A 10,895-nucleotide genomic window follows, 5' to 3' on the forward strand; every position below is an offset into this window, starting at 1 on the left:
TGCTGGATCCATCCTGCTGTCCCCCCTGCACTACCCCAGCGAACACGGCAGCTCTGTGCATGAAGCTCGGTGCAGGATCAGGGCCTGGATTTACCCAGCTCTGAGGTTGGAGCATAGTGCAAGTTAGGAAAAATATCTTCAAGCTCTTCTGAAAGTCTCAGCTTATGCCATCACGACCTGTTTAAACAGGAAGAGGGCCAGCTATGGCCTTTTCATGCAGCATTTTTTTGTCTGCTTGAGCACAAGTAACACCAGCTCATTGATATTTTTCACATTTTAATAAAATGCAACAAGCATTAGGAACAGCATGCTTTTACATTTTCTCTTTTGGTCTCAACCACCCTAACAATTAGCAGTGCAGAGTGCTAGGCAGTCACTAGGATTGACTTATAGTTGCTGCTGCTGATGGACCAGATAGGAGGGAGAATACTGTTTTCTCAACGCTACTTTTATCTCATACTTTAAACCCCCATCAAAGAATTTCATGCATATTTTTCTACATATTGCAACTTGTTGTAGGGGCTGGACTTGGATACACTTTTTAGTTAATTGCTGCTTCACTTTGTATTTTATTTAAAATACACCAGTTCTAAGAAGTTCTGCTAGGAGGTTATTGTCTTAGACACTGCATAAATGTCAGCTATGTTTTCATTTGCTCCTTTCTTTCTTTATATCTTTATATATATATATGTATATATATATATATATATATATATATATTTTTTTTTTTGGGGGGGGGGGGGAAGGGGGTGTAGGCTTTTTCTCTAGGCCATTCCCCTTTCTTATTCAGTCCTCAGACTTCTGTTCCAGCCCTCCTAGCTTCCAGCTGAGCATCCTCCTACCATTAGTGATGTAGTTCCAGAATGCACACATTTCTTAGGGCTGAGATAAGAATCTTTGGGGTTTTCTTTCAGCAGCCTCTCTTCCTCTGGCCTCAATTAGAAATGTTGTTGCTGACTGTCGCTGTTCATAAGCAACAGATCTGCACCACTTCGATTCACAAATTCATCTCCTGTGTCCCCGTGGAGCTAATCCTGTAATTGGATCCAGACACAGAAGCCACATGCACACTGATAAATTAAACATGCCCAGTGGTGCTCCTGGGCACTGCGGCCAGTTGGCATGGAGCAGGCAGCATCTGTGCTGGTGACCCACCTAGTTTTAAGGTGTTTGCATGGTAGCTGTGTACGGGAAATGGTTCCTGGGCTGATCTAAGAGCTGTGTCCAGGGTTAGTGTTAGAATGGGCCAAATTCTCACTGGGGATGCTCTAACAGGCTGACTGGCTCAGCACCTGGGAATGCTTCTGGCATACCTGGACTTATTAACACTGTCGTGGCTGCCTGAGTGACTCCAGAGGCAGTGCAAGCACACGGATCAGTCCCCTGCTTCACCTGCAGGAGCCATCAGCACTGTGGTGCCACCCACCCCTGCAGTTCGTAATGGCATAACACCACAACTGGTGGCTCAATTGCACGTCAGGGGACATTTCTCTTAAGTACTGTAAGATACACCGTGAAGCTTAAGGCACTGCTGAATGACACACATTATCTTGATAGGTAGGTAGGTAGATAGACACATAGATAAATAGACAGACAGACAGATCAGGATTTTACATCCTTTGTCTCTTCTCGGATGTCTTGTCAGAGAAGGTACAGTAGATGGGACCTCCAAGAGACCTCACACTTCACTGCAGAGTACTGACATAAAAATCCCTAAACAAAGGCAACCTGTGCCCCAGGACCCTGTCTCTGACAGTGACCTGAAGCAGGTCTGTAGCAAAGAGACTCCAAAACAGGACAGGCATAGTGACCCTCCCGTGGGCATGGCCTCCTCCCAGCTTTTATCAGTCAGTGACTGCCTGAGCCTTTGCATTCAATACACACTAAAGGAATTTTTCCTCATCAATGTTTCTGTTCCTTTTCTGAAACTAGTTATACTGCTGGCCTCCACAGCACCCTGGGCAAGGAGTTCCACAACTCCATTAGATGTGGTATGAAATCATATTTCTTTTTGTCTGAAAGAGTCTGCTGCTTGATCATTTCTTTGCATGTCTCACAGCTCTTCTATTGTAAGAACAGCTGTCTTTATTTACCTTTTCCATGCCATTTGGGATGTTAAACATTTTTTCTCAGATGTTGCCTTTCATCATCTTTTTTTTTTTTCCATCAGAAAGGTTCTAGTTTGCATGTTCAGCCTTTGCACAGAATTTTTTCATCCATAACTATCATTCCATATTCTGTCAGAGTTACAGATCTAATCTAGTGCTGCTCTGTGCTTCTGAGATGGGGAGGACCAAGCCTGCTTCAATGTACTTGGATTTAATTTATGGCTTAATAATCTTTACTATATTTTCACTGTTCTTTTCCTAATAATTACTAACATCCCATTTGCCTTTTTGACCTTTACTGAGCACTGCTATGATATTTTCATAGGACTGTCGCCAGTGGTTTCAGTGTCCCTTTCCCGATTGGTAACAGCTATATCTGAAGCCCTCATTTTGTATGTAATATTCAGGTTGTTTTTCTCTGCAGTGCATTACTTTGCACTTTCCAACACTGAATCCATTTGCTGTTTTATCACCCGGTAGCTCAGTAAAGCCAACCTCTTCTGCAGCTCTTTGCTGTCAGCTGTGCTTCTGGCAGCCAGGTGCCTGTGGATTCAGTGGAATCCCCTGTGCTGACCCTTTATTCCACTTTTGATTCCTCTCTGTTAAAAGAAGCCAATTCACACAGGAGCCCATCCGTCCCTTTGCTAATTCTCTGCAACCTATACACTTTGCTGTCATCCAAAGAGAAGTCTTGCCATAGACCTGCCATTCTTCTCCAACTGATGTTGAACTAATGAATTAAATCTCTTATGCATGTTGCTGGGAATGAGATTGGACTTCTCCCACTCTATAAGCAATACACTGTGCTCCTTTGGCCCCGTGTAGCAGTTTTCATCTCCACATATCAAAGTACTTGCAAAGATGGGGGAGTATCAATGTCTCCAGGTGACAGCCAGGGAAACTGATACCCCTTTTAGCAGTAACAGTATGCAGTGTTCTAGAGTGGCCTGAATGCTATTTGTTGAATAAATTAGTTAATGAGTAACAGCAATAGTTGCTAATTAACATACTCAATGAATATTTATGCTGGCATCTCGCCAGTTGTACATCTTATACAATGTGTCTTTCACTCTCACTTTCCCCTTATTTATTTCATACCATGGGCTCCCATCGGAAACGACCTATCCTGGCTCTGCCTCCCTGGCATCTGTCACGAGGAAAGCTGACTTCTTCCCACCCAGCAACAGCCAGTCACAATTAAACGTGAGCCTCAAAAGTCATCCCCAGCCTCATTGCATCCCTGCTTCCCAACATACCGGTCAATCACTGGGTCCCCCACAGCACCCCTAGGATTTACAGACTCAAATTTTATAGGGGAAAGAAGATCCCATCTTGTGGGATGAGACAGAACCAATGGACCAGCATCAGAAGAGATGTGCCTCCCTAACACAAATGTCATGGAACATTTAAAGCTTCACAGAGAAAAGCAATAGCTTAATTTCAACTTGGAATCCAATCTGCAGCCAGCATAGCTCCAGGCCCATCACTGTACCCCGCTGCCTGGATCAGCTCCAGTGCCTGGAATAGCCCCAGGCGTGTGCATTACACTCATCTCACTAATCAGGCATTTCAACTCAGCACTCCCTGTAGGGTGGCGAGGTAGGAACTGGTGTTTGTAATTCAAGAGGTGAGGGACTCTCTTGGTATCATCTCTCCTGTTGAGATGTCCAGCACAGTTTTGGTCCAAAGAAGAGCATCACACCAGCACAAAACCCAAACCCTTGTGTCCAATACCAACCTTAGTGGTGGGACTCTAAGCATTAGCCTCTATTAATCTTGTACAGATTAGTCAAAAGCTAATCATGACTTTGAGCAGTAAAAAAAAAAATGTAATTCTGGTTGTGCAGAGTCACAGAAAATCTCACACGGCCAATGACTGCAATCTCCCATTAGTGGACGATAAAGTAGCAAATAAAAGTTTCATGTCAACAAATGCAAACTCATGCTTACAGGGGAAAAACAAAACAAAACAAAATAAAACAAAAAACTGGCAATGTCTATGCAGTAATGGACATTGCATTAGCTACTACCACTCAGGAAAGACAGACTGCAAGCACTGTTGATAGTGCTATAAGTAATAACTCGGGGTGCAGCAGCATTCAGAAAGAAAAACTGAACATCAGGAATTATTAGGAAAGAAACTGAGAAAAAGGAAGGTGCTGTCTCCATCCCTGTGTTTCTGTGCACATTGGTGGTGCATGCCCTCTTCTTGCAGTGCCTTGGAAAAACAGATTACGACTAGAAAGGTTTGCAGAAGATCAACAGGAATGATCAAAGCTACGGAAAGCCTTCAAAATAAAGAACTATCATATGGGCTGGAACTGTTTAGCTGGAAAAGAGACCACTGGGACAGCAGATGAGAGGGGTATGTGAAACCAGGAATGGCCTGCAGAATGTGATAAAAATGCGTCTGTCCCAGCGCAAGAACTGGGGAGCCTTCACATGATTAAGTGTCAGATTCAAAGCAAACACGCCCAACACATAACCACATTGTGACACTCGTTGCCGCAGGATGTCGTGGAGGCCAAAAGTATAAATGGGTTCAAAAAGCAATTAGAAAATTCTTGAAAGAGAAGTCCATCAAAGGCCCCTAGACTGCAGAGATGAAGATACTGCCCTGGCTCAGGAAGTCCCTAAACTCCAGATTGCCAGAAACTGGAAGGATGAAGTGGAGGAAATATCGCTGTGCTTGCCCTGCTCTTGTACTCTTTTGCTGAGCATCCGCTCCTGGCTGGCCAGAGGCAGGATATGGGCTAGGTGACCCCTCGGTCTGACTCAGCACTGCTGTTCCTGCAGCCTGGCTCTCTTCCAGCTGGGCTAATTCACCCCATGGCTGCTTGGAGGCTGTGTTTCTCCATGGCCGGCTGTCCTGGGTTATCCGGAAGGGAGGACTGTCTCTACCAGCGAGGGCAGACCCTCGCTGGGATTGAGTCAGAGGGACATAAGGTGTAAGACACAATGACCAGAGCTGAGGAACTTGGTACTGTGAGGTCCTGACAGTAGAGAGGTGACAAGGACAAGGACAATGAGCCTTGGGTCTGCCGTGGCCAGACTAGCATCAGCTGCGAGCATCTGGTGGGACATCTCTGGGGTGTAGGGAACAGCACTCAGCTCCATTCCTTCTGAGACAGGCCCTATCTCCAACCCGTGCAGCACAGCGTGGGAACACGGCTGTGTAAGGGGTTTTGGATCCACGCCGTGCTTTAAAGGCTTTCTGCCGACTCCGACTTCCACCAGGGCGTAGCAGCTCTGGGCTTTGCATTGCACCAAAGAGACCCGGGGTGAGGGTTGCTCCGGGCTCCTGCCAGCCTCTGCTCCCAGCCTTCCCATGGCAGATGCACAGTGCTGCAGGAGGTTCAGATAAGGCCTCGCTCCAACTAAACAACAAAACAAAACAAAAAACAACCACTCGAGCACCCAGGTAATGAGCAGCACCTGTGCACCTCTAGGCACATAGGCACATGGCACTTCCCAGAGGAGCCCATGGAGCTGCTCCACATGCTGAAAATTGCACCCATACTGCAGGATTTTTCTGTATCGGGGCATTAAATTGAGCAGAAAAACCCTCCTTTGCCTCGTTTTGAAAAGCTGCAGTATTTGTGAATGCCTTGCTGCCGATAAGCATTTTAAGTGCATTGTAGCACTGTGGCTGTTTTTGAATTACTAAAAACCCAGCACCACAAGCTTTGTCTGTGATAAGGCTAATCTCCTCTTCTCAGCATTATCATGCTAGAAATCACGCTGCAGGCCTGTGTAATCTGACTTCATTTTGCATTAACCATAATTGTGAGAACTTGCTTTCTGCATGCGTGTTTGGGCAGAGATTGTTTGCCAATGCCTTTATACAATTATTTTACTCCCCAAAGTATGCCAGAATTAATTTCTTTTGCTCGACTTAAATAAAATAAAATAAAATAAAATAAAATAAAATAAAATAAAATAAAATAAAATAAAATAAAATAAAATAAAATAAAATAAAATAAAATAAAATAAAATAAAATAAAATAAAATAGTTATCCCAGGGGAAAAAGAAGAGAAAGAAGTCCCTGTTGTACAGCATGACTCTGAAGAATACAGTAATGGCCTTAATAGCACAAATCAAGAAGTCAGAGGTACCAAATAACCAGGCTTCACCAGTCAGTGTGGCAGGCATTGCTTCTGTGAATGTCACTGTGAGAGATGAAGTCCCAACACCCCAGCTCTCAGTGGGGGCAATGTGTAATGGCATGCATTGCAGATATACCATCATTGTTGTTACTGTAATTAATACAGATGCAGCATTGGGATCAGACCTCCTTTTTTATTCCTCCCAAAATCCACACTTTCTGTTCATTCATTTCCTTTTCCTGTAGGGACTGATCCTATTCCTATTCACCAAGAAGAGACCTCACTGGAGGTGTGGGTCAGGGCGGGAGTCGGGATGGGAGCCCTAATGCAAGCTCTGCCTGCAGACTGTGAAGACAGAGCACAGGCTAGCAGCTCTCCAGAGTCTCCTGAGAGCTACAAAGTGCAAAGATCACAGCGAATATTTGCAGCTGCAAAGCAGACCTGATGCTGATCCCAACCCTTATAGATCCTGGTCTGATATGAGAAAGAAAATGATTTCATAGTCTTTCAATTAAACACCTTATCAGTGATGTTAAAGCATCTGCAGCGACTGAGTGCTAAGGAGGAGAAACTCAGCATGAGAGGTTTATAAAGAGGAACACCTAGGAACATGAAACCAAAGGTTTTATTATGGCTAACAAAACAAAGGCATTTGATTAATTACTGACATTGCAGCTAAAGAATTACATTTTAAAAAGTGATTACTATGAGTAGAGATGTTGAGGGCGATAATATGCACGAAGCAGACAGTAGGGCTGTAGAAGATTTATGAGATTCCCCTGCACCTTGGCTGTAACAGGGTAAGCTTGCTGAGTCCCAGGAGCTCACAGGAAGAGACCTGAAGAGCTCTGATTCTTTTCCAAACCCCCAGAGAGACACATTAACCAACTGGGTGTCAGTGACATGGACAATATACCCTGAGTCATCTGAGAGGGCGAGAAAAAGGCAAGGGCATTGGGCAGAGGAGCTGTTCCCAGTGCAGGGGTACAGCGACTTGGCCCTAACCAGAGTGTGCAGGGGGTGGTCTAGTGGGCACGTGGAGGTTCCCATGGAGTTTGGAGGCAGCAGGGTGTTCTGCCATGGAGAGCAAAACCGAGTTTTCCTGAAGATGTTCATCATGGGAAAACCTACAAGGTGAAAACGTCTGCTTTCCACCACCTTGACCAAGGCATGGTGGCATCGTACTGCCTCCCTGATCCTCTGTGTTGTGTTCCAGCACAGTTCACTCAGGAAACACCATCACATGTGGGCATCATGCCCCACAGGGAAGGGAAGGCATCCCACCTCCATCAGCTGCTGCATCCCCAAAGGGGTGTGGAAAAAAACAGCCCAAGGAGGGGAAGACCTCTCAGAAAGGGGTCTTCCACCCTCCTGCTTCCAGATCAGAACACCTCTGAAAGCTGAGGGCTGTCACTCGTGTTGTAGATATAAGTGCTGGAAATTGAGTAGCTTTTCATCGACATCTTATGCATTGCCAGGTGCCACACCTGGGGCAGATTAGTCACTGGTGGCTAGCAGAGCTGTCTGGGGAAATACCACTATCTGCTGCTGTTATTACCCTCTTCCACTGCCACCAGTCCCTGGCTGCTCTCAGAGAGCACCAACACATACCCAAAACTCGGGTCCCATGTTGCACGTGTAATTTGTGCACTGATTTTGCTCTCCTAGCTCTATTTGTACTCTGGCTCTGAGCTTCTGTTCATACTCAGAGCTAGCCATGCATATTCAGACGTGGTGGTGAGGAGGGCAATGCTCAGGACAGGCAGGCAGCCCAGCCTTTAATGTTTCCACCAGCATTCACATTGAGGACAGCACCTAGAAACGCTGCTCCTCGCTGCACTCTGCACGGAAGTATGGCTTTATTGATTACTCATAGGGCCGCAAACAAAGCAGTTCTGGAACTGGAAACAAATGGTGAGCACAGAAAGAAAAACAACTTATAAATGTACACTAAAAAAAAAAAAATCAGATATAAAAAGGCAAGTTGCAACAGTGAGCACTGGGGATTTGTCTAAGGGCCAAAAACTAACCCAGTGCTGGTAGGTGCTCTTGGACAACGGCAGGGTAAAGGTTTGGAGCCAGGTTTTCTGCCGGGGTAAACAAGCGATGAAGTAAATTGCACTAATCTGATTTATAGCAGCAGAGAGTCTCTGCCATTAAAAGCATAGATCCCTCCAGAAGAGCAAGGGGCATCTTTTATGAGTTGCTGCATGACAGTAATTCCTCATGCACTGAAGGAATATCTCAATGATTTCACTGGCAGACATGCCCATAAGGATGTTTCAAAAGGTGAAAAAATAACAATATCCTTAAGCTACCTGCAACAATTGCTAATTTCCAGCTACCTTCTTTTTTCATCAGTGAGACAGGCATATGTTGACATTCCTTTATCACTGCTATTAATCAGATCTGAATATCTCTGTTTAAATACCACCTCCATATGCCTCATGGCACTTTTTTTTTTTCCCAATTTGTATGACAGCTCCATAACCTTAACTGTGTTGCCCTACACTAATGACACAGAGTGTAATGCGATAGCTTCAGATAAAGGTGCTAATAAAATACGTTTGCAGATGCCCTTAACATAATGACATGTAAGGAACATTATAGGTCCTGCCCTTGCCAGTAGAGGTCACTGCAGAATGGATGTGTGAACATTCACCCAGAAACCCTCTCACGTCTGATACACAGTAGGGGTTTTTTATTATTTATTTATTTATTAATTATTATTATTATTTTAAATTTAGACTCATAGAGATCTGGGTCCAAAGAGCGCTGAAAGACTCCATGTAGCATAGTGAATGTCCACAGTGCCCAAGTACCAGACACAGAGCATTTCTAAAGCTCTCCTTGGATAATAGTGGTTTTAGCTAAGGGTAACCACTGTAACCAGAAACAATAAAACATTTTCTCAAAATAGAAATATACTTTAATATAATTGCTATCAGATCAGTCACTTTTGATAGCAGACCTATTGTGTAAAAAAAAAAATAATAATAATGAAAAAAGAGTATTTTTTATTTATTATTGTTCTTTATCTCAGTTTCTGAGGCCCTATGTTGAGTGCTGTAATCTCAGTGAGATTTAATTCTGATTACCCAGTATGGAAACACTTGTCTCATTCATCTCTCTGGGGTGTATGAGCACAATGTGAATATGGACCGTATGGATTTCCCAGTGCACACAGGGTCACAAGAGGGCTGCCAGACTAGGGAAGAACAGGGTTCAGCATGGAAGATCTACTCTGCTGGAAATGCAGTTTTGTCATGGGAGCTGTCATGATGATCGTCTGACCTGCTGTATAACCCCAATGTAAAATTATCTCCCATGAACTCTTCTCCATCTTCAGACCTTGCAGAGCAGCTTTCGGGAAGTCATCCACCCTTGATTTAAAGAGAAACTGAGAATCCAACTTTACTCCAGTAAGTAGTGGTTAATTGCCTTCAATTTTTACTTTACTTCTGTTCTGGATGTGTCTAGCATCAACAACCAACCACTGGATTTTATTATGGGTTTATTTTCTGTTTGAAACATCTGTTGCATTTTCCCCGTGCTCGTACTTGCAGACCACAATCAAGTCACCCCTTAGCCTTGTTTCAAACAGACAAACTCCGCTGGCTTTTTAGTCTCCTATTATAAAGTTTTCCAGATCTCAGATTGCTCATGTACCTTTCCCTGATGCCTTTCCAACCTGTCAACATTTTTTGAAGCATGGACATGAAAACAGGACAGAACGTTCCTGCGGTAACCCCCTGCTTTTGCGCACAGAAATAAATCCAGGTCACATCTCCTCCTGTGCATGCTCAGGACATTCTGCACAGCAGGATCACACAAGGAGCTGACATTGATCTGGTTACTTCCCATCACCCCTACAACCTTCCAAGTCCCTTATGAAGTAGGAAATGGAGCCCTCCTTTTTGCAGAAGTATTTTTGACCCCCCCAGCTCCATATACTGGAATGAAAGGCTGGCCCTGAGCTCAGGGAAGAAAATGGCTCCCCTGCTCTTTGGACCATTTGGCTTAGGACCAAGCCCAGGTTTAAGTTAGAGCCTCAAGGGAGACTCCCCAGCTGCAGCAACACAAAAAGGATGGAGCTGGGAGCAAGGGTGGAGCCTGCATTCCTCAATCTAAAAGGAGACTTTTAGTCTCTTCCTCGCCTCCCTTTCTTTGAAATGTCTCTCAAGAGATGGTTAGAGAACAAAGGAGAGGAATGAATAAAACACATTATCAGCACTTTGCATGAGTCCTGCAGGGAAAGGTGGCAAGCTCTCTTCTTTTCTTCTCCCTTTCTTGTTCCTCCCTTCCCATAGTGACTCTCTCACTCTGTCTGGTTTGGCACCCTCCCCTTGCAATTCTTTGCAGATCTCCCATTGGAGTTGCAGGAGATGCTGGCTCCCTTCTCTGTGGGCCTTGCTGCTCTGCTGCCATTTATTAGCATCCCTGTTAGAAACGCCTTGATTGGAATGATACAAATGGCAGCAGCGGAGGGAAACCCACAAGAATGGGAACAAAATGCTGCACAATGTTCGATGAAAAGCCAAAAATGCCAGGGAGTGGTACATGCCACTTACTCACTGGGGAGCAAGGCAGAGCCATATCACTCTCCAGTGCCAAGAAAAACTGGACGGACCAATGTTAAATCCTAGATCAACATTTTAAAAATGAATATATTCTTCCATT

This window comes from Anas platyrhynchos, chromosome 5 (genome assembly GCF_047663525.1).
Source record: "Anas platyrhynchos isolate ZD024472 breed Pekin duck chromosome 5, IASCAAS_PekinDuck_T2T, whole genome shotgun sequence".
NCBI lineage: Eukaryota > Metazoa > Chordata > Aves > Anseriformes > Anatidae > Anas > Anas platyrhynchos.